Genomic DNA, 23,378 nt, shown 5'->3' on the forward strand with positions numbered 1-23,378 from the left:
GTCCACATCGCCATTAAGCAGACTCGCCGGTCAAGAAACCAACTCTGGCGCTGCGCATTAATGCACCCGGTCGCTTGATCTCACGAGAACCCCCTATTTAAAGGCGACCACACCACTTCTGCTCCACATCCTCCTCCCTTGAACCGCATCCATCATGATCACAAGCTCTAGAACTTTGTGGGAGAGCTTCTCATCGAAGTAGAAACACGACATGTCCGCTCTTGCTGCTGTCTGGCAAACCCGCCATTCCTGGCTGATCGAGCACGACATGCTGGCTAGGTTGCCCGAAGTCTTCGACGACAATGCCACGATGGGGATGGGCTCCGACGACGACACTACGTCGGACCACGAGCCTAGGCATGCCGGCTTGATCATGGAGCAGACGCACTTCGACTCCGCCATGATGGAGGACAAGCAACATACGCCGTTTCCTATGTTGGCGTTTCGGTAGGCGTAGGAGGAGCACCGGTACAACCTCTTCCTCCTCAAGCATCACCGACCAGCGGAGGGCCAATATGGCTAGCGCCCAAGCAAGGAGGCCGTGGCCGCCATGGTCGCGACAAACTCGAACTTCATTGCGGAGCAACGGGCGGTCTACGAGGCTGCGTGTGACCAACGGGCCGCTGTTAACGAAGCGGCGGCGCAGCCGAACACAGACACAACAACACACCCACAAGCACGACACAAGTGGCCTAGGACGAGACCGTCGCCAGCCGCGCGTCCTACGCGCTACCATCCAACTTTCGGGGCCACATGTAGAAGGTGGACCATGACGACCCTTCCACGTCAATCATCGACCTCACGTCCACCGACACCAACGACAGACAGGTTGCAAACTCCTTCGAGGATGATTAGGGCATGAGAGGCGAGAGGGCTTGGTGTCCCATGTGGTCCGGTCCGTCTCCCATTGATGGGGAACGTCGCATGGGAAACTAAAATTTTCCTACGCGCACGAAGACCTATCATGGTGATGTCCATCTATGAGAGGGGATGAGTGATCTACGTACCCTTGTAGACCGTACAGCAGAAGCGTTAGAGAACGTGGTTGATGTAGTGGAACGTCCTCACGTCCCTCGATCCGCCCCGCGAACAATCCCGCGATCAGTCCCACGATCTAGTACCGAACGGACGGCACCTCCGCGTTCAGCACACGTACAGCTCGACGATGATCTCGGCCTTCTTGATCCAGCAAGAGAGACGGAGAGGTAGAAGAGTTCTCCGGCAGCGTGACGGCGCTCTGGAGGTTGGTGATGACCTTGTCTCAGCAGGGCTCCGCCCGAGCTCCGCAGAAATGCGATCTAGAGGAAAAACCGTGGAGGTATGTGGTCGGGCTGCCGTGGAAAAGTCGTCTCAAATCAGCCCTAAAACCTCCGTATATATAGGTGGGAGGGAGGGGACCTTGCCTTGGGGCTCAAGGAGCCCCAAGGGGGTCGGCCGAGTCCAAGGGGGGAGGACTCCCCCCCAAACCGAGTTGGACTTGGTTTGGTGGGAGGGAGTCCCCCTTCCTTCCCACCTCCTCCTTTTTTTTCTTTCTCTTTGATTTTTATCTCTATGGCGCATAGGGCACTTGTGGGCTGTCCCACCAGCCCACTAAGGACTGGTGTGCCTCCCTCAAGGCCTATGGGCTTCCCCGGGGTGGGTTGCCCCCCCCCCCGGTGAACTCCCGGAACCCATTCGTCATTCCCGGTACATTCCCGGTAACTCCGAAAACCTTCCGGTAATCAAATGAGGTCATCCTATATATCAATCTTCGTTTCCGGACCATTCCGGAAACCCTCGTGACGTCTGTGATCTCATCCGGGACTCCGAACAACATTCGGTAACCAACCATATAACTCAAATACGCATAAAACAACGTCGGACCTTAAGTGTGCAGACCCTGCGGGTTCGAGAACTATGTAGACATGACCCGAGAGACTCCTCGGTCAATATCCAATAGCGGGACCTGGATGCCCATATTGGATCCTACATATTCTACGAAGATCTTATCGTTTGAACCTCGGTGCCAAGGATTCATATAATCCCGTATGTCATTCCCTTTGTCCTTCCGTATGTTACTTGCCCGAGATTTGATCGTCAGTATCCGCATACCTATTTCAATCTCGTTTACCGGCAAGTCTCTTTACTCGTTCTGTAATACAAGATCCCGCAACTTACACTAAGTCACATTGCTTGCAAGGCTTGTGTATGATGTTGTATTACCGAGTGGGCCCCGAGATACCTCTCCGTCACACGGAGTGACAAATCCCAGTCTTGATCCATACTAACTCAACTAACACCTTCGGAGATACCTGTAGAGCATCTTTATAGTCACCCAGTTACGTTGCGACGTTTGATACACACAAAGTATTCCTCCGGTGTCAGTGAGTTATATGATCTCATGGTCATAGGAATAAATACTTGACACGCAGAAAACAGTAGCAACAAAATGACACGATCAACATGCTACGTCTATTAGTTTGGGTCTAGTCCATCACGTGATTCTCGTAATGACGTGATCCAGTTATCAAGCAACAACACCTTGTTCATAATCAGAAGACACTGACTATCTTTGATCAACTGGCTAGCCAACTAGAGGCTTGCTAGGGATGGTGTTTTGTCTATGTATCCACACATGTAAATGAGTCTTCATTCAATACAATTATAGCATGGATAATAAACGATTATCTTGATACAGGAATTATAATAATAACTATATTTATCATTGCCTCTAGGGCATAATTCCAACAGTCTCCCACTTGCACTAGAGTCAATAATCTAGCCCTCACATCATCATGTGAATTACATTGTAATAAATCTAACACCCATAGAGCTCTGGTGTTGATCATGCTTTGGCCGTGGAAGAGGTTTAGTCAGCGGGTCTGCTACATTCAGATCCGTGTGCACTTTGCATATATTTACGTCCTCTTCCTCGACGTAGTCGCGGATGAGGTTGAAGCGTCGTTTGATGTGTCTGGTCTTCTTGTGAAACCGTGGTTCCTTTGCTAAGGCAATGGCACCCGTGTTGTCACAGAACAAGGATATTGGATTCAGTGCGCTTGGCACCACTCCAAGATCCGTCATGAACTGCTTCATCCAGACACCCTCCTTAGCCGCCTCCGAGGCAGCCATGTACTCCGCTTCACATGTAGAATCTGCTACGACGCTTTGCTTGGAACTGCACCAGCTTACTGCACCCCCATTAAGAATAAATACGTATCCGGTTTGCGACTTAGAGTCGTCCGGATCTGTGTCAAAGCTTGCATCGACGTAACCTTTTACGGCGAGCTCTTCGTCACCTCCATATACGAGAAACATCTCCTTAGTCCTTTTCAGGTACTTCAGGATATTCTTGACCGCTGTCCAGTGATCCACTCCTGGATTACTCTGGAACCTACCTGCCATACTTATGGCCATGCTAACATCCGGTCTAGTGCACAGCATTGCATACATGATAGAACCTATGGCTGAAGCATAGGGGACGGAGCGCATATGCTCTCTATCTTCATCAGTTGCTGGGCACTGAGTCTTACTCAATCTCGTACCTTGTAAAACTGGCAAGAACCCTTTCTTGGACTGTTCCATTTTGAACCTCTTCAAAACTTTATCAAGGTATGTGCTTTGTGAAAGTCCTATCAGGCGTTTTGATCTATCCCTATAGATCTTAATGCCTAGAATGTAAGCAGCTTCTCCTAGGTCCTTCATAGAGAAACTTTTATTCAAGTAACCTTTTATGCTCTCCAAAAACTCTACGTTGTTTCCAATCAGTAATATGTCATCCACATATAATATTAGAAACGCCACAGAGCTCCCACTCACTTTCTTGTAAATACAAGATTCTCCAACCACTTGTATAAACCCAAAAGCTTTGATCACCTCATCAAAGCGTTTGTTCCAACTCCGAGATGCTTGCACGAGTCCATAAATGGATCGCTGGAGCTTGCACACCTTGTTAGCATTCTTAGGATCGACAAACCTTCGGGTTGTATCATATACAACTCTTCCTTAAGGAAACCGTTAAGGAACGCCGTTTTGACATCCATCTGCCAGATTTCATAATCGAAAAATGCAGCTATTGCTAACATGATTCTGACGGACTTAAGCATCGCTACGGGAGAGAATGTCTCATCGTAGTCAATTCCTTGAATTTGTGAAAAACCCTTCGCCACAAGTCGAGCTTTATAAACGGTCACATTGCCGTCAGCGTCAGTCTTTTTCTTAAAGATCCATTTGTTCTGAATAGCCTTGCGGCCCTCAGGTAGTACCTCCAAAGTCCACACTTTGTTCTCATACATGGATCCTATCTCGGACTTCATGGCTTCTAGCCATTTGTTGGAATCTGGGCCCACCATTGCTTCTTCATAATTTGCAGGTTCGTTGTTGTCCAACAACATGATTGACAAGACGGGATTACCTTACCACTCTGGAGCAGCACGTGACCTCGTCGACCTGCGTGGTTCGACAGAAACTTGAACGAGTTTCATGATCATCATCATTAACTTCCTCCTCAACTGGCGTCGCAACGACAGAGGTTTCCCCTTGCCCTGCGCCACCATCCAGAGGGATGAGAGGTTCGACAACCTCGTCAAGTTCTATCTTCCTCCCACTCAATTCTCTTGAGAGAAACTCCTTCTCGAGAAAAGCTCCGTTTTTAGCAACAAACACTTTGCCCTCGGATTTGAGATAGAAGGTGTACCCAACTGTCTCTTTTGGGTAACCTATGAAGACGCACTTTTCCGCTTTGGGTTCCAGCTTTTCAGGCTGAAGCTTTTTGACATAAGCATCACATCCCCAAACTTTAAGAAACGACAACTTTGGTCTTTTGCCATACCACAGTTCATATGGTGTCGTCTCAACGGATTTTGATGGTGCCCTATTTAAAGTGAATGCAGCTGTTTCTAATGCATAACCCCAAAACGATAATGGCAAATCAGTAAGAGACATCATAGATCGCACCATCTCTAATAGAGTACGATTTCGACGTTCGGGCACACCATTACGCTGTGGTGTTCCAGGCGGGGTTAACTGTCAAACAATTCCACATTGTCTTAAGTGAGTACCAAACTCGAAACTCAGATATTCACCCCCACGATCAGACCGTAGGAACTTGATCTTCTTGTTACGATGATTTTCCACTTCACTCTGAAATTGCTTGAATTTTTCAAATGTTTCAGACTTGTGCTTCATTAAGTAGACATAACCATATCTACTCAAATCGTCAGTGAAGGTGAGAAAATAACGATATCCACCGCGTGCCTCCACACTCATCGGACCACACACATCGGTATGTATGATTTCCAACAAGTCACTTGCACGCTCCATTGTTCCGGAGAACGGAGTCTTAGTCATCTTGCCCATGAGGCATGGTTCGCACGTGTCAAGTGAATCAAAGTCAAGTGACTCCAAAAGTCCATCAGCATGGAGTTTCTTCATGCGCTTTACACCAATATGACCTAAGCGGCAGTGCCACAAAAATATGGCGCTATCATTGTTAACTCTAACTCTTTTGGTCTCAATGTTATGTATATGCGTATCGCTATCAAGATTCAATATGAACAATCCTCTCACATTCGGTGCATGACCATAAAAGATGTTACTCATAGAAATAGAACAACCATTATTCTCTGACTTAAAAGAGTAACCGTCTTGCAATAAACAAGATCCAGATATAATGTTCATGCTCAACGCAGGCACTAAATAACAATGATTTAAGTTCATCACCAATCCTGACGGTAACTGAAGTGACACTGTGCCGACGGCGATTGCATCAACCTTGGAACCATTTCCTACGCGCATCGTCACTCATCTTTCGCCAGCCTTCGTCTATTCCGTAGTTCCTGTTTCGAGTTGCAAATATGAGCAACAGAACCGGTATCGAATACCCAGGCACTACTACGAGAGCCGGTTAAGTACACATCAATAACATGTATATCAAATATACCTGATTTTTCTTTGGCCGCCTTCTTATCTGCCACATACTTGGGGCAATTGCGCTTCCAGTGACCCATGCCCTTGCAATAGTAACACTCCGTTTCAGGCTTAGGTCCAGCTTTGGGTTTCTTCGGCGGATTGGCAACAGGCTTGCCGCTCTTCTTCGAATTTCCCTTCTTGCCTTTGCCGTTTCTCTTGAAACTAGTGGTCTTATTCACCATCAACACTTGATGCTCTTTACGGAGTTCAGACTCTGCGACTTTTAGCATCGCAAACAACTCGCCGGGTGACTTGTTCATCCCTTGCATGTTGTAGTTCAACACAAAGCCTTTATAGCTTGGCGGCAGTGATTGAAGGATTCTGTCAGTGATAGCCTCTTGTGGGAGTTCAATCCCCAGCTCAGCTAGACGGTTTGAGTACCCAGACATTTTGAGCACATGTTCACTGACAGACGAGTTTTCCTCCATCTTGCAAGCATAGAATTTATCGGAGGTCTCATACCTCTCGATCCGGGCGTTCTTCTGAAAGATAAACTCCAACTCCTGGAACATCTCAAATGCTCCATGACGCTCAAAGCGACGTTGAAGTCCCGGTTCTAAGCCATACAAGACTGCACATTGAACTATTGAGTAGTCCTCCTTACGTGCTAACCAAGCATTCTTAACATCCTGATCAGCCGTAGCGGGTGGTTCATCTCCTAACGCAGCATTAAGGACATAATCCTTCTTCCCAGCTTGTAAGATTAGCTTAAGATTACGAGCCCAGTCTACAAAGTTGCTTCCATCATCTTTCAACTTAGCTTTCTCTAGGAACGTATTAAAATTCAGGATGACTGTCGCGTGAGCCATGATCTACAACACAAATATATTCAAAGTGGACTTAGACTATGTTCAAGATAATTATAGTTCAACTTAATCGAATTATTTGCTAAACTCCCACTCAAAAAGTACATCTCTCTAGTCATTTGAGTGGTTCATGATCCACCTACACTATCTCAAGTCCGATCATCACGTGAGTTGAGTATAGTTTTAGTGGTAAGCATCCCTATGCTAATCACATCATCTATATGATTCATGATCGACCTTTCGGTCTCATGTGTTCCGAGGCCATGTCTGCACATGCTAGGCTCGTCAAGCTTAACCCGAGTGTTCCGCGTGCGCAACTGTTTTGCACCCGTTGTATGTGAACGTTGAGTCTATCACACCCGATCATCACGTGGTGTCTCGAAACGACGAACTGTAGCAACGGTGCACAGTCGGGGAGAACACAATTTCGTCTTGAAATTTTAGCGAGAGATCACCTCACAATGCTACCGTCGTTCTAAGCAAAATAAGGTGCATAAAAGGATTAACATCACATGCAATTCATAAGTGACATGATATGGCCATCATCACGTGCTTCTTGATCTCCATCGTCAAAGCACCGGCACGATCTTCTTGTCACCGGCGCCACACCATGATCATCCATCAACGTGTTGCCATCGGGGTTGTCGTGCTACTCATGCTATTACTACTAAAGCTACATCCTAGCAAAATAGTAAACGCATCTGCAAGCACAAACGTTAGTATAAAGACAACCCTATGGCTCCTGCCGGTTGCCGTACCATCGACGTGCAAGTCGATATTTCTATTACAACATGATCATCTCATACATCCAATATATCACATCACATCGTTGGCCATATCACATCACAAGCATACCCTACAAAAACAAGTTAGACGTCCTCTAATTTTGTTGTTGCATGTTTTACGTGGTGACCAAGGGTATCTAGTAGGATCGCATCTTACTTACGCAAACACCACAACGGAGATATATGAGTTGCTATTTAACCTCATCCAAGGACCTCCTCGGTCAAATCCGATTCAACTAAAGTTGGAGAAACCGACACTTGCCAGTCATCTTTGAGCAACGGAGTTACTCGTAACGATGAAACCAGTCTCTCGTAAGCGTACGAGTAATGTCGGTCCAAGCCGCTTCAATCCAACAATACCGCGGAATCAAGAAAAGACTAAGGAGGGCAGCAAAACGCACATCACCGCCCACAAAAACTTTTGTGTTCTACTCGAGAAGACATCTACGCATGAACCTAGCTCATGATGCCACTGATGGGGAACGTCGCATGGGAAACTAAAATTTTCCTACGCGCACGAAGACCTATCATGGTGATGTCCATCTACGAGAGGGGATGAGTGATCTACGTACCCTTGTAGACCGTACAGCAGAAGCGTTAGAGAAAGCGGTTGATGTAGTGGAACGTCCTCACGTCCCTCGATCCGCCCCGCGAACAATCCCGCGATCAGTCCCACGATCTAGTACCGAACGGACGGCACCTCCGCGTTCAGCACACGTACAGCTCGACGATGATCTCGGCCTTCTTGATCCAGCAAGAGAGACGGAGAGGTAGAAGAGTTCTCCGGCAGCGTGACGGCGCTCCGGAGGTTGGTGATGACCTTGTCTCAGCAGGGCTCCGCCCGAGCTCCGCAGAAATGCGATCTAGAGGAAAAACCGTGGAGGTATGTGGTCGGGCTGCCGTGGAAAAGTCGTCTCAAATCAGCCCTAAAACCTCCGTATATATAGGTGGGAGGGAGGGGACCTTGCCTTGGGGCTCAAGGAGCCCCAAGGGGGTCGGCCGAGTCCAAGGGGGGAGGACTCCCCCCCAAACCGAGTTGGACTTGGTTTGGTGGGAGGGAGTCCCCCTTCCTTCCCACCTCCTCCTTTTTTTTTCTTTCTCTTTGATTTTTATCTCTATGGCGCATAGGGCACTTGTGGGCTGTCCCACCAGCCCACTAAGGACTGGTGTGCCTCCCTCAAGGCCTATGGGCTTCCCCGGGGTGGGTTGCCCCCCCCGGTGAACTCCCGGAACCCATTCGTCATTCCCGGTACATTCCCGGTAACTCCGAAAACCTTCCGGTAATCAAATGAGGTCATCCTATATATCAATCTTCGTTTCCGGACCATTCCTGAAACCCTCGTGACGTCCGTGATCTCATCCGGGACTCCGAACAACATTCGGTAACCAACCATATAACTCAAATACACATAAAACAACGTCGAACCTTAAGTGTACAGACCCTGCGGGTTCGAGAACTATGTAGACATGACCCGAGAGACTCCTCGGTCAATATCCAATAGCGGGACCTGGATGCCCATATTGGATCCTACATATTCTACGCAGATCTTATCGTTTGAACCTCAGTGCCAAGGATTCATATAATCCCGTATGTCATTCCCTTTGTCCTTCCGTATGTTACTTGCCCGAGATTTGATCGTCAGTATCCGCATACCTATTTCAATCTCGTTTACCGGCAAGTCTCTTTACTCGTTCCGTAATACAAGATCCCGCAACTTACACTAAGTCACATTGCTTGCAAGGCTTGTGTGTGATGTTGTATTACCGAGTGGGCCCCGAGATACCTCTCCGTCACACGGAGTGAAAAATCCCAGTCTTGATCCATACTAACTCAACTAACACCTTCGGAGATACCTGTAGAGCATCTTTATAGTCACCCAGTTACGTTGCGACGTTTGATACACACAAAGTATTCCTCCGGTGTCAGTGAGTTATATGATCTCATGGTCATAGGAATAAATACTTGACACGCAGAAAACAGTAGCAACAAAATGACACGATCAACATGCTACGTCTATTAGTTTGGGTCTAGTCCATCACGTGATTCTCGTAATGACGTGATCCAGTTATCAAGCAACAACACCTTGTTCATAATCAGAAGACACTGACTATCTTAGATCAACTGGCTAGCCAACTAGAGGCTTGCTAGGGATGGTGTTTTGTCTATGTATCCACACATGTAAATGAGTCTTCATTCAATACAATTATAGCATGGATAATAAACGATTATCTTGATACAAGAATTATAATAATAACTATATTTATCATTGCCTCTAGGGCATAATTCCAACACCCATGTCCTACTCTTCCTTGTCGGAGGCTGCACCTTTATTTTACGGGTCTTGAACCTAGCCGATGCTCATGAAGAAGATAGATGAAGGACGTGGTCGTCGATGTGAAGAACAAAGGAAATTGAAGTCGGCTGACGTCGTAGGATAGGTTTAACTCTGGCCGCACTTTTTGAATGAAAAATTTCAGAATTGTAATGAATGTGCTCCGGTTTATATGAAAATCAGCCGATTTACATGAATTATATCCGGTATGTTTAAACCAATGTTTGAATTGTATTCGAGCATAGTTGAATAGCCAACTCTTACATTAGTGTCCGCCGAATATCCCCCTGTCCACGAACGGATGCCGGAGCAAATTTAGGGTCAGTTGAAGATACCCTTAATAGGGGTATTTAACATATAAGGTCTGTCTAGGTTTAAGTCGAGAAGTCTAAGTCGGATGACATAATCTAAAGTAGATTAGACCCCTTTTTTGCCTTGGCGTCTGATGGACTTTATCCACTTCTGGGCTTTTCTTGTTTGTTTGTTTGTTTATTTCAGCTGGGCTTCCTTGTTTGTGTTTTTTTGTGTTTTTGGGCTGGTTGTTTCCTTCACACGGAGAGAGGTGTTCAACAAAAAAGCATAGGTCCATGATATCTTTACCTCTCCCCTAATAATAAAGCGCGCAACGCTTCTGCCGTACGTCGTGGATGTTTTGCAGAAAAGCCCCTGACGTTGTATATATTCAACCCGCACTTCTAATTTAAGTGAAGAAAACCGTTTCAGTTTTAGAAACACCCCCACCCACCCCCAGTTCATCGCCGCGTCTTATCCATCTATCCTCCACCGCGGGAACCGTCTCCGGCGATTTGTCGTGCCGCCGCTCGCCGTCGGCGTCCACGCCACAGGAACAAGGAATGGGTTAGGCGTTGTTGCGCCTCTTGCCAGCAGCGAGCCTCCGCAGGAGCCAAGGAAGTGGTGAGGCGGCATGGACGGCCTCCTCCACCCCAGGCGGCTCTCTCCGGCGAGGTGAGCCCAGGCGTGGCCTTGTCGCTGGCGACGCGAGGCCGAGGGGGCGGCGCGCGGGCGTGAGGAGGCGGGGTCGAGGAGGCGCAGGAGGACGCCGACCGATAGCCGAGGGCTTGGACAGGGCGGCAGCGGTCACGAGGGCTTGGCGGCGGCCAGCGTGCTCGCCTGGGAGGATGCAGGCCCCCTCGCTGGGCTCGGGTGCGACAGCACGGTGCCGCTGGAGCCGGGGCCGGTGCGGCGGTGTCTGACTCGAATTCGTATTACACAGTCCTGTCGTTCCCCATCTTCTGCTTTGTCCCGAGATGGCCCAACTGGGTGCTGCTTCGACAGAGGCTCCCCCCACCCAGGCCCTCCACCCCGTAAGCTATCTGAAATATTTGAAAGTTTTGAAGAGAATCCTGTAGCTTCTGGAAGCACTGCACAAATACATCGGGCCACATTAAAAGATCGTCCTGACTCGAACTTGATCAAAAAAAGAAAAGAGATCAATATACTGTAAAGCATGTTGCAGTTAAGGTGAGGCATCCTGGTGTGGGGGAATCAATCAAGAAAGACTTTTTACTCACCAATTTTATGGTGAAAGTTTCGAATGTTGTCCCTGGATTGAGCTGGCTAAGGCTGGATGAGAGTGTCCGCCAGTTTGCCGTTTTCATGATGTCTCAAGTTGACCTTTCTAGGGAAGCTTCTAATTTGCATCGTTTCAGACACAACTTCCGTAGATGGAGACATGTTTCATTCCCAGAACCATTGTACCCACTTGTCCAGCAGTCCTCATCGAGTCATTTGAGAATGGAGAAAGTGTTGCTCGTTTTGTGGATGAAACTGAAGGAAATTCTCGGATGAAGAAGGACCTTGCCCACATTGGAACATATGCATTCTTGAAGGTGCTTCTGGTATGCACATCTTTTATTTGTTTATACTATTTTTCTCTTTTCCCCTGATTGGTGATTTACTCGTGATTGCTATAGCCATATAGCATCATGGTTAGCCTTAGTAGTATGATCTATTGTTAATTGTTTATCTGATATATACCCAGTATAATTCAGCCACTGAAAGCTTCTTTATCATCTTCCCTGTTTCTACAGGAGAACAATTTTATTCATGCATATATGCACCCGGGAAACATTCTTGTCCGTTTAAACGAGAGCAAGAATAAGAGGAAAACGTTTTTCAGATCTAAGCCCCATATTGTTTTTCTTCATGTTGGCATGACTGCTGAGCTCTCAGTAGCTGACCGTGATAACTTAAAACAATTCTTCAAGGCGGTTGTTATCAGAGATGGTCGTACAGCTGCTAAGTGTACGTTAAAATTATCAGAAAACCAGAACTGTCCAAACCCAGCAGCCTTTACTGAGGTAAACCATGAATCTTTTAGGCAATATTTAGATCTTAATCAGATTTGATAGTTCTTTACTTGATATGTGATGCCATCAGATGTCATCCATCATATATTGTATGTACATGTATTCATCTTTGTACATAACATCTGGGTGCCTGCATATCCAGATATTATGATTTGTACAGTATCGTGGATATTCATGGAGAGTTCGAAACTATTTATATGCTGGAAAATATGTCAAATTTCTAATAGTAGGATTTGGGGTGTTTTAACACAATATTTGATTGGTTTGCTAGGGTTATTTTTGCGTAACCTGTGCCAATATAAGGGATTTTGCTATGTACGAAAAATTAACTGATGATGGATCCTTGCCCTCTTGTTATGCTAGCTCAGGCATTTTAGGTTCATGCTTTCTTTCTTCAACTTAGATGAAGTGCAGCACAAATATGTTGGCTTCAGTACTACCTTTTGTATTTATTATCTATATTTTCGTAACGTATTTTTCATCCATGCAGTCTAGCTTCAGTTAGTATATGTGATAAGTTATATCCCAATTTTGTATCCTTTGCTCCTTGTACTTTCCTTAGAAAAAATACAACTATGTATTTTGCAAAAAGAATGTTTTACGGGAACAAGGTCCTGAGATTGTGATGCACACTGGCCATTAATTTCTACAACTTAGGCTTTCCTTGGACAAAACTAGGGGAATTAGGCGGGAGTCACCTGTTATCGACCAGTTAGGAGGATACTCAGCTTCCATGCTCCCATCCATTTTGGAGGAATGGAGGATACTGAAGCTTCCTATTTTTTCACAATTTGCAAAATCCTTGCAGAAGGTAGTCTAGGAAAGCAGCCGAATCAGTCTTATTACGTGTGGTTTGAAATTTGCCCGATTGTATGTTATCTGAACAAGACGCTTCTCTTTTCTCAAAAAAATAAAATAAAATAAGACACTTCTCTGAAAAATACATGCTTGCACCATGGAGTTTACATCCTTTGTGCTGTACCTCTGTTCTAAATGCCATGTTTGCATGCTAATTCAACCAGGTTTGGGCAAGCACATGAATAAAATATGAGACTAGGATCAGCGATAGACGTGTGCACTTATTACACTATATTTAGATACAACAACAAAAGTATGTTTCATGTATTTTCTGTGCATATTAACATGTTGGAGCACATATACCTTATATTTTCTTCAAACTTAATTCATGATCTCCCAACCAACAGAGGACAAGAGCAGCCCTAAAGCTTCACGGTTAATATCTAGGATGTATCTACATGTTAAAATATTCATGTCAGCGATTTAGCTTAATCCTGAGAAAAGAGGATCATTTAAAAGTCAGCCAGAAAGTTTGGTAGGAGTACTCTGCTGATGAGCCTTTGGCCTCCCTGCTTGTGGATTTGATAAGGCAATTTCCTCCAAGTGCTTCCATGTAGCCTCATGTTTTTAATTGGATCGCAGCTTATTAAAATTCATTGTCCTAAAACTTCTTGAGGCACGCCTCAAATAGTACATGGTCCAACAATTTTTTGAGAATGTTAAGCCTCAAGCTTTGAACTGTCTGATTGGAGTGACCTTTTGTATTTCATTCTAATGCAGGAAGGATTATGGGCACTAACACCTTGCTGTTTTGTTTAATCAAACCCTCGATATGAACATTGTTTCACATAAACATAGCTCTCTGTGCCACCTGCAAAATGAAGAAAGAATATGCATACATACCTTATATATTGAATAAGTAGCAAGGGAGTATTAGCTTGATCCATCCCGCTGCTAGAAATTACCACATTACAAACTCACTAGGTAAAATACTAGTACATATGATTGTTCCTGAATGTGGGCTGAAAATGCATATACAATGACACACAATAACCAACAAATAAAAATGAAAGAGTCCACCTTTCCGGCCTCAACAGAAAGCAAACAATGAATATACTAATTTAAGGATATATTTTATTGGAAAAGGAGGAAAATCTGCTTGTTTAATTGATATTAGGACAATGCCAGCTTCGACACAGGAGATAGTGAGGAGAGGAAGTATGATAGTGTTGACAATACCGTAATGTGCATGAAAAACCTAAATATATATGTTAGACATAATTAATATTAAATAATTGTAATATATGTATACCCGTTGCAACGCACCCGGGCGTGGCGACGCGGACGGCCGGGCTGAAGTGGGGCGGCGCGGGAGGCCAGCGTGTAGGGGCGGTGCGGACGACCGGGACCGCATGGGGCGGAGTGCCGCTGCCCGATGCCCGGATTCCTACTACTACACGTGATTGGGGAGTAGGTGCTCGTGAAGGTTCAGACTCCAGTTTTAGATACCTGCGGATTTAGACACTTCTATGAAGTCGGATACCGGAATGAGTTTCTTGTTTTTTATAGAAATGAATTAGTTTCTTATTGTGTTCAAGTGTCTAGCATCTTGCAACGAACTGTGTCGCCGAGCCAAAGTCTTTGCTTGCGCTGCGCAGACGTCCACTTCTTTATCTGTGACGAACGAGATCTTCAGGAGATCCCAGGTTCATGCCTTTTTCAGTCCTGATTTTTTCTTTCGTTCTGCAGGTTCATCTGATGGTTATTGCACCGTTCTCAACTTTGATTTGAGTGTTTTGTGCTGACTGCTGCTACTTTTGGTTGTGTCTGGTAGGGGAAGTTCTGGGGTATAGTTGTTTGTTTTTTCTTGGAAAATGGAAGCCTATTTGCCTACAGTATGCTTACTATCGGGGATTACTATGTCTCTCTGTTCCCGGTATTTGTTTCTTTGTGAAACTCAGTTGATATTTTTGATTGAAATCTATATGCAAAAATGTGTCTGGTCTCCTTTCTGTGAATGTTGCAATAGATTATTTAATTGATGATCTGAATGAAGCCAGTAGTACTTAGTAGCATAATTCTAGCACTTCTTTTTATATAAGCTAAAGCATCCTTCTGGATTTCCTTGGAGTGTTTGGGCCAATTAAGAATTAGTAGTTAAACTCATTTAATGACAGGGCTTATCATTTCTACCTTACACTGTCTACCTTCTTAAACTGAGATGCCTTCGTTTTGCAGCATTTGTTGTGTTCCAAACATATTCAGATTTTATTATGTACATTGTACAATGACAACTGATCTACTATATCTGACTGCAGGATTACCATCTAACAAGAGTCGGCGACAGTGACAAAGAGGGCAAGTGGTAGCATAGATGACTCGCTAGGGACAAGATTGGATTTGGGTTGTTTCTCCCTGCAATTGAAGTTGTCGAATAACATGTATTAATTTGTTTCTTGATCCATCCTGTATGAGATTAATCCTTAGTGTCTTTTCACATATTTTCTCTTGATATCGGATGTGATATGCATATATACGTTTGTCTATGGTATTTTCTCGCAATGTGAAACACCTGTAATGATTAGAATTCGCTCAATAAAAGATGATTTGAATTCATGCACGTAAATTACGAATCTTGCCATTCAATATATAACGACCACCGTAAATATTTGTCACGGTCGGTGAGAAATTTTCCAATTACTCGCATCGATATACTAATCTAGATACAGTCAACAATCTAGATATTGTCCCTCATCTGATTGTTTTGTTGGACTCATACCAAGATATGTGCCATATGTGACGTGAATCAGATGTTGCCAACCTGATATCAGCTTGATGAGGTCATTGAAATGTCGTTCCTAAGTAAAAGTTTTCTATAATTTTTTTAATCATTTTGTTAGCAGCATCCTTACAAGTTTAGAGAAGCAACTTTACCAGATGTAGCGTTATATGTATTTGTTATATTCCCGTTGCAACGCACGGGCATTTTTACTAGTATTAATAAAGCACGTATTGCTTCTGTCGTACGTCGTCGGCATTTTTGCATAAACCCCCCTCCACTTTTAGGTATTCAACCCGTAGCCCCTTCACAAGTGGATCTGACGGGAGCTGGGAAACGAAGCTCACCTCCCGTGCTCCCGGCGGCTGTTGGCCACGGCCCCCGCGGGCCACCGCGCCCACCACACGCGGCTCCCGGGCGCGGGGGGCGCGATGGTGCTGGAGCTGGACGCGGCGGGGGAGTCGCCGGCGACCGGGGAAGGCGCGGGCGCGCTCAAGCGGCGGCTGGAGGAGGCCATCGACGGCGCCATGGCCCGCATGTCCGAGCCCGAGTGGGCGCCCTTCCGGCCCGACACCTCCTACTTCGCGCCGCCCCGGCCCGCGGGCGCCGCCCTGGGCCTGCTCGAGGTCGTCACCCGCGGCGGCGGGATCGTGGTGCTCCCGCCCATGCTCTCCGACGTCGAGGCCCGCGTCGTCGCCTCCTCCTCCCGCGGCTACCCCTGCTCCGCCTACTTCGTCGACGGTGAGCGCCGCCCCCAGATCCCCCATTTCCTCCCTTCCCTTCCTTCCTCGATCGTGTTTGGTTGGTGAATCGTGGATGGATTCCATCAGGTTCGACGCCAGGAGGTTCATGGAGAGGATGCGGGTGAAGCGACTCATGTTCGTGGGGGACTCGCTGCATTTGTATACATCTGCTTGTCCTTCAGGATGTAGATGCCTGTAGTGGAAGTGCGTAACCATGGGCTATGGCTTTTGGCTAAAAACGTAAGTCTATATTGCTATGTGTTTATAATGTTTTGTTTTACAACATGTGCACATGCAATCCATTTTTGTTTACAATCTCTACTCATATTTATCAGGTCAACCAATATATTCATAGAATACTTGTCGAGGCTGATAGCAGTGCTGATAGTGGTGATGATTTATGGTCTGCTGTTCGAGAAGATTTATGGTCTGATGTAGGGGAAGCTGGTGCAAACATTTACAAAAGAGGTGATTTCAAAGAATCGGAGATGGCAGATCTTGATGTCTATTTGTTGAAGAAGGTTGAGAGATACACCTCAGTTTGTAACTACTGAGTTTGAGGACAAGTATCTTTAGTGATATCTTGCTGTAGGTTGGACTCTTTCCGGATATTCTAGAAAGGAAAGCATCACGCCACCTGGAAAAAGGAGATCATGTAAAACTCTTTCCTTCTCCCGATATTTATTATTAATGTTTATCCGACGAGATTTAAATTGTACATTGTGTTTGCCCTTCAGGTTTCCGCTCTTATTACTGGAGAATTCTATACAAGAGATCAATTTCCTGGATTGGAAGACCGTTTGTGTTCAACTCAGAAGTTCAGAAAAGGTACTGATGTGTAATTAGTTGTATAGTATAACTATATGTTATTTCATCAGATGTTGCATCTACTAGGTTGTTTTGACCGGAGATATCTACTAGGTGGGTGACTGATGTTCTATCAATAGACACTCACTGTGTAGTTACACTTTGCATGAGCATAATGAGCGCTGGTGAATGATGATCCCTAGCAAACTATGAGTCGAGCAATTCTTCGACATCTTGCTGCTTGGCTGCATCTTCAGTTGTGCTGTATTGGACCGGGTAGAATTCATTTGTAGTAAAATATCTATTGATATAAGATTGCTAATACTTTCAACTGAGTTTTGAATTGAGAATTATCTGGTTCTAGTGTAAAATTCCTAAAAGAAAGTGATCTAAGTAGTTCTCCAAGTGTTGTGGACTAGCAGCTCAACACTAACGCTGCGAATAAATAACACAGTAATAACGTGCTAATGTTCGGCAACTGAGCTGACATACATGATGTAAATCGGATAACATTCCATCTATATAATTGTCTGAATAAAATCTGTGGTGTACATGTGAATCGTCGGGGTTCCTAATTTTGCTTCTTGTGTGGTTTTGTTTTCAGAGTTGGATGTACATCTGAGGCCAAAGAGTCAGCTCGAGTGGCTCTGAAGTCACCATAGTGGACACTGGGCTGTAGATACGAAGTATGGTTTCCCCCTGTTACCTCCTCCCCTTCGCTTCCTTGCTTCTATGCCTGAGCCGGGCAACCTTTGACCCATTTTTGTTCCTTTTCATCATTCCTGTGTAATAGGAGGCAGCTGAATTAGTTGGGTGGGAGGATGAGCAGATCGAGTTCATAAGAGAGAAGGTATCCAAGGAGGGCAAACAAGACGATTTGAAGAAAGGAAAAGCTCCAGAGCAGGTCTGTAATTACAAACCGTCTACCATCCCATCATCGACGCCTAGTTGCTTCCCTGCACCTTGTTACATGCCCATGGCATTAGCAATAATACAGAGTCAAAACTCAGCATCTTACACAGATGAGAGACAGGTCCGTCCATTAAGCAAGGCTTGCGGCTAAGTCAAGAATCAGTATTTACAATCAAATCAGATTTATTAATTACAGGATGCATGGTAATACTGGGATACCACTTGAGTTGGGGGAAATAATACGAGCAACTCCAATCCAGATCTCTGCAGATGGTGGTGATGCATCATCAGTTCATCACCATTACAGGCAGAGGCCATGGCGCTTCAAGTTGCTGCTCCAACTACATATCAGGTTACCAACAGGCCAATTACTTTCTGGGTGGACAATCTCACTTTGCCAAAAGTAGCAGTTTTCCTCTGCCATGGGCACTAAGAAATTAGAAGCCAGTTAGCAAGTTTCTTTGCTACAACGACCACTCTGAAAACTCAGGTTCTTCGCATATCGACCATCCACACACACAAAAAAAAAGGTTCTTCACATATCCAGAGATAGGAACACGAATGTGCTTCAGGATGCTTGTTGTAGCCCAGCACATAGTGGAGATCAATGCCTTGTTTCTTTTAAAGCTAGGCAATCTTGTCGTAAAGGATTTCCAAATCCTGCCAATAAACTGTGGTGGCGCTGCCATTTGTTGCATTGCATCCTGTGTTTGCTTTGCGGCAAAGTTCGGTGTGTCGATCCATTTTCTGTGTACATAATTCGTCATATGTTGTACTGTTTGCTTCCAGTCGTTTACGATTTCTATCATTGGCAAACGTCGAGGCGGCCCTTTCGAGAAGGTCAACTACACAGAGGCACGCGAAGAGGGAAACATAAAATGTTTGCAAATTCAAAAATTGTTCGGGATTTTTGTAAAAATATTTACATATTAAAAAAATCTTAATTTTTGAGAAAACATTCATGAATCAAAAAAAAGTCCATCATTTTAAGAAATTACTTTAATGCAATTAAAAAAATGTTTGATAATTCCAAAAATGAATTATTCGCCAATTCACAAGAAAATACTTGAAAACAGTTTGTAATATAAAATATTGTTTGTAATTTAAAAAAATGTTTATAAATAGTAAAAAATGTTCTCGATTTTAAAAATGTTCCCAGATTTGTAAAAATGTTCATGAATGATCGAATGTATATAGTTCAACAATAATGCTTCTGAGTCTTTTTGATTATATACCTGAGTGAATTTTGAATAATAAATTGTCGGGGTGGATCAGAATATTACAATATATTTTTAAAAATTATTCTTAAAATTCAGATTAATTCTTTCAGTTGCCAAGTTTTTTGACAATCATTATATATTTTTAAAAAAATGAACATTGTTTCAACTTCTGGATTGTGAATAAAATTAAAAGAAAAAATATATTTTCTTGCATTCGTGAACAAGTTATTAAAATCATGCGATGAGATATGAGCATAATGTGGTCATCGTCATTGAAGATGGTGGTTTTTTTTCTTCCATTGCAACGCACGGCCCTTTTGCTATAGACAAAAAAGCACAGAACAAGTGCTTTCGGCTGACGATTTTCTATTGCCATGTGATTTTTCCGGGTGCTACTTCTTGTAGCGCACTAGCTTATTCGTTAGGTCTTTGTATGTTTTCCCCGCGTCTAGTTTTCTGTTTGTTTTTGCCTGTTTTTTCTGTTTTATTTTGTCCTTTTGTTCGTTCAATGCTTTTTTCCTTTTCATTTTGAGTTCCTTGTTCACCAAAAACAGAAAAGTAAGCACTTGTTTACATATGTCGTGATATTTCACAAAAAATGTTTTCGTATTTTCAAAATCTCCATTTGTATTAAAAAACATTAATTGTGTAAATGCAAAATGTTCAATAACATATAAGAATATTTTCCATATATTTTAAAAAAATTAAAATGTTTTTTCAAAAATGTTCAATGTATATTTGAAAAACCAATGAAAGTTTAGGGAGTGGCTAGTTACATATATTTGTACCCCTTATCATTGTGTTTCATGTTACACCAACTGCAATTGAGATATGGCATGTGCATTAATTTTCTTGATAAAAACCGACAAAACATCACTAAATTGTACTACTGCCGCAATCCCATAATTGAAGAGCATTTTTGACGCTAGTGTAGTGTAAAAAACGATGTTATAATATGGGACGGAAGGAGTAGTTGTGTTGAAGACATGCAGTAATGACATTGCAGTGGCGTGTCTAGTGACAAACATACAATTGCTTCCTTCGCCCAACACACACCACTAAGTTATAGTCGGAGGCGATAATTATAGTTGCAATCCAAGTGTAGGGCATGCAATTGCCCCCACCTCCCACCGACCAAAAAAAGGTTAGGTGCAGGTTGGTGTGTAGGCATGCAGTTGCAGTCTGGGGCAACACTTGCAGTTACAACCCTAGTGTGAGACATGCAACTGCCCGCTCTCCTGCCGCCCATCAAAACAACAAAAGGTGAGTTGCGGTTGGGTCTATAGCCATGCAATTGCAGTCATGGGTGACACTTGCAGTTGCAAGCATAGTGTCAAGCATGCAATTTCCCCTTCCTTTCTCGCGAGCGTCGGACAAAAAACACAAGGCCAGTGGCAGTGGGGTGGGAGCCATGCAATTGCAGTTGAGGGCGACACTCGCAGTTGCAAGCCTAGTGTGGGACATGCAAGCTCCCTCCTCTCCCACCGCCCTCCGACAAAACAAAACATCAATTGCAGTCGGGCGTGTCGACATGCAATTTCACACAGGGCGACACCTACAACTGCATGATTATTGTCGTACATGTGACTACCCCCTACGTCTCCCATGGACCACAGACAAAGCAAAAGATCAGTTGCAATCGGGTGTGTAGGCATGCACTTGCAACCGAGGGCAACAATTACACTTGCAAGCATAGTGTCGGGCATGCAACTACCCCCCTTTCCCGCCACCCACCGACCAAAAAAAGGTTGGTTGCGATTGGGTGTGTAGACACGCAATTGCAGTCTAGGGTGGACACTTGCAATTGCAACCCTACTGTCGGACATGCAACTGCCCCTCTCCCGCTGCGCACCAAGAAAACAAAAGGTCAGTTATGGTTGGTTTTGCAAGCATGCAGTTACAGTCAAGGGTGACACCATCGGTTGCAAGCCTAGTGTTGGACTTGCAACAACCCTTCTCTCTCCCTCCGCACTCCGACAAAAACACAAGGCCAGTTGCAGTCGGGAGGGAGGCATGCAACTACAGTCTAGGAAGATGGTTGCAGTTGCAAAAAGCTAGTGTCGGACATGTAACTGTCTCTCCCCTCTCCCGTCATGTCAAAATGACCCCTTTCATTGCATGGCGCAACCTATTTTGTTGAACATGCACCAAACAAAGTTACTTGAAAGAGGGTGGTATCGTGACAAAAACTAACAAGAAAACACGGATAAAAAATGAGAAAAATAAAACACAGGCTGTTGAGTTACCCCTGTGTTTTTTGAACTCCTCTCATACATACATGCTCAGGCTGCTTCCTGGCCTTCGTGGTTACAATGGTTCAAATAAACTCCAGAAAATCATCTCTTGTGCACATAAAAAAGTCACAAAAAAATTGGGCGGTGAGTAGGTCAAATAGGAAATATAAATATTCAGTAACATCATACTACAACTAAATGGATTTAAAACAGAAATATCTAGATAATGGTTTCAAAGAGAATGTCTAGAGTCAACATACACACACACACACACACACAATTTAACAAAGTAAAAATGTTGGCTAACATTTAACTGACCTAAAAAAGCAGTCTACATCTACTACAAATATAAATCTGAATTTAAACAACAGTTTAGATGTCGGTGAGCAAAAAGATATCCATTGTTCATGGGTCAAAAATGCCCACACTATATATTTGTAACACATGGCGTACGTGCTAGAAAAACACAGACATGAATACAACAAACATGGTTCTAAATAAGTGTTCAATAAATCTGCTACCCAACGCAATCATCTTTTTAGGGTAACAATCATTTTTTATACTTGCAAACTATGCATGCGAGTCCCAAGCTGCAAGAAAATAGATGAAAAACAAAAGATAAAAGCAAAATAAAAGAACACATCTTAAATATAGAACTCAATTTAACACATCACCTTTTTTTTTGGGTAATGATTCAATAGGAAACTGACATGTTAAATGTAAATATTTCCAGCGTTTAAAACGGTCCAAAAACAACGACAAAAAACAAAAACAACAAAGGAAAAGGCCGGTCCAAACAACCTGCCGAGGTCACAAAGCAAACACTCGACCACAGCCGAAGAATGATTCAGTTGGAAGGCCCGATAAAAAAAAAGAAACGGGCTGGTCCGCACGTTACAGTGGCCTAAACAAGGACAGACACACCAGCACGAATCTTAAAGCAAACAAAAGATCCAATGGTTGACTCATCGACTGAGACTTCGCCAAGTCTCAGTCTTTAGCAGCTCCGTAACATATATTAGTTCATTCTACTTTACCAGGATAACACTAATATTTAACTCTGTACACCCATTCCTCTAAACATGGCTTGGTCAATCCTTGAACCTTATTCCACACTCTGTCTTCAATCAACTTGAAGACACAATTTTTGGACCTCCACACATCATGTGTCTTAAGCCAAGATATTGTCTCAAGAACTCATTTTGGACATGCACGATTACGTTGATATCTTTTTTCCTCGTGGCCGAACAGCCCCTAACACTAGTACAGAATCCTCCTAAGATGACACGTATATCACACACCTTTGGACCGAACTGTGTATGATATAGGCATCAAAACATCAGGAAAATAAAATCGCCAGACAGAAAAAGATACGGCTGATCCAAGTCACGATTCAGAAACGGTATGTATATATGATATACGACATACATTTCAGTTGGCATAACTGTTTTGCGATGAACTTGCATAACACAAAAGATTTCCTCAACCTTTGAGATACCCCGCCGTTCCTAAATATAAGTCTTTTTAGAGGTTTTCATTAAAATACTACATACTGATGTATGTAGACATACTTTAGAGTGTAGATTCACTCATTTTGCTTCGTATATAGTCTCTTAGTGAAATCTCTTAAAAGACTTATATTTAGGAACGGAGAGAGTATAAGACAACCAATTCAGTCGAAA

At 44.1% G+C, this 23,378-nt stretch overlaps 2 pseudogenes; both read left to right on the top strand.

The window, feature by feature from the left end:
* Positions 1-211: 211 nt before the first annotated feature.
* On the top strand, positions 212-12,324 carry LOC123397202 (annotated as a pseudogene).
* Positions 12,325-16,643: 4,319 nt separating this feature from the next.
* LOC123452591 lies at positions 16,644-19,030 on the top strand (annotated as a pseudogene).
* The last annotated feature ends 4,348 nt before the right edge of the window (positions 19,031-23,378 follow it).

Source organism: Hordeum vulgare, chromosome 5H, assembly GCF_904849725.1.
Source record: "Hordeum vulgare subsp. vulgare chromosome 5H, MorexV3_pseudomolecules_assembly, whole genome shotgun sequence".
NCBI classification, from domain to species: Eukaryota; Viridiplantae; Streptophyta; class Magnoliopsida; order Poales; family Poaceae; genus Hordeum; species Hordeum vulgare.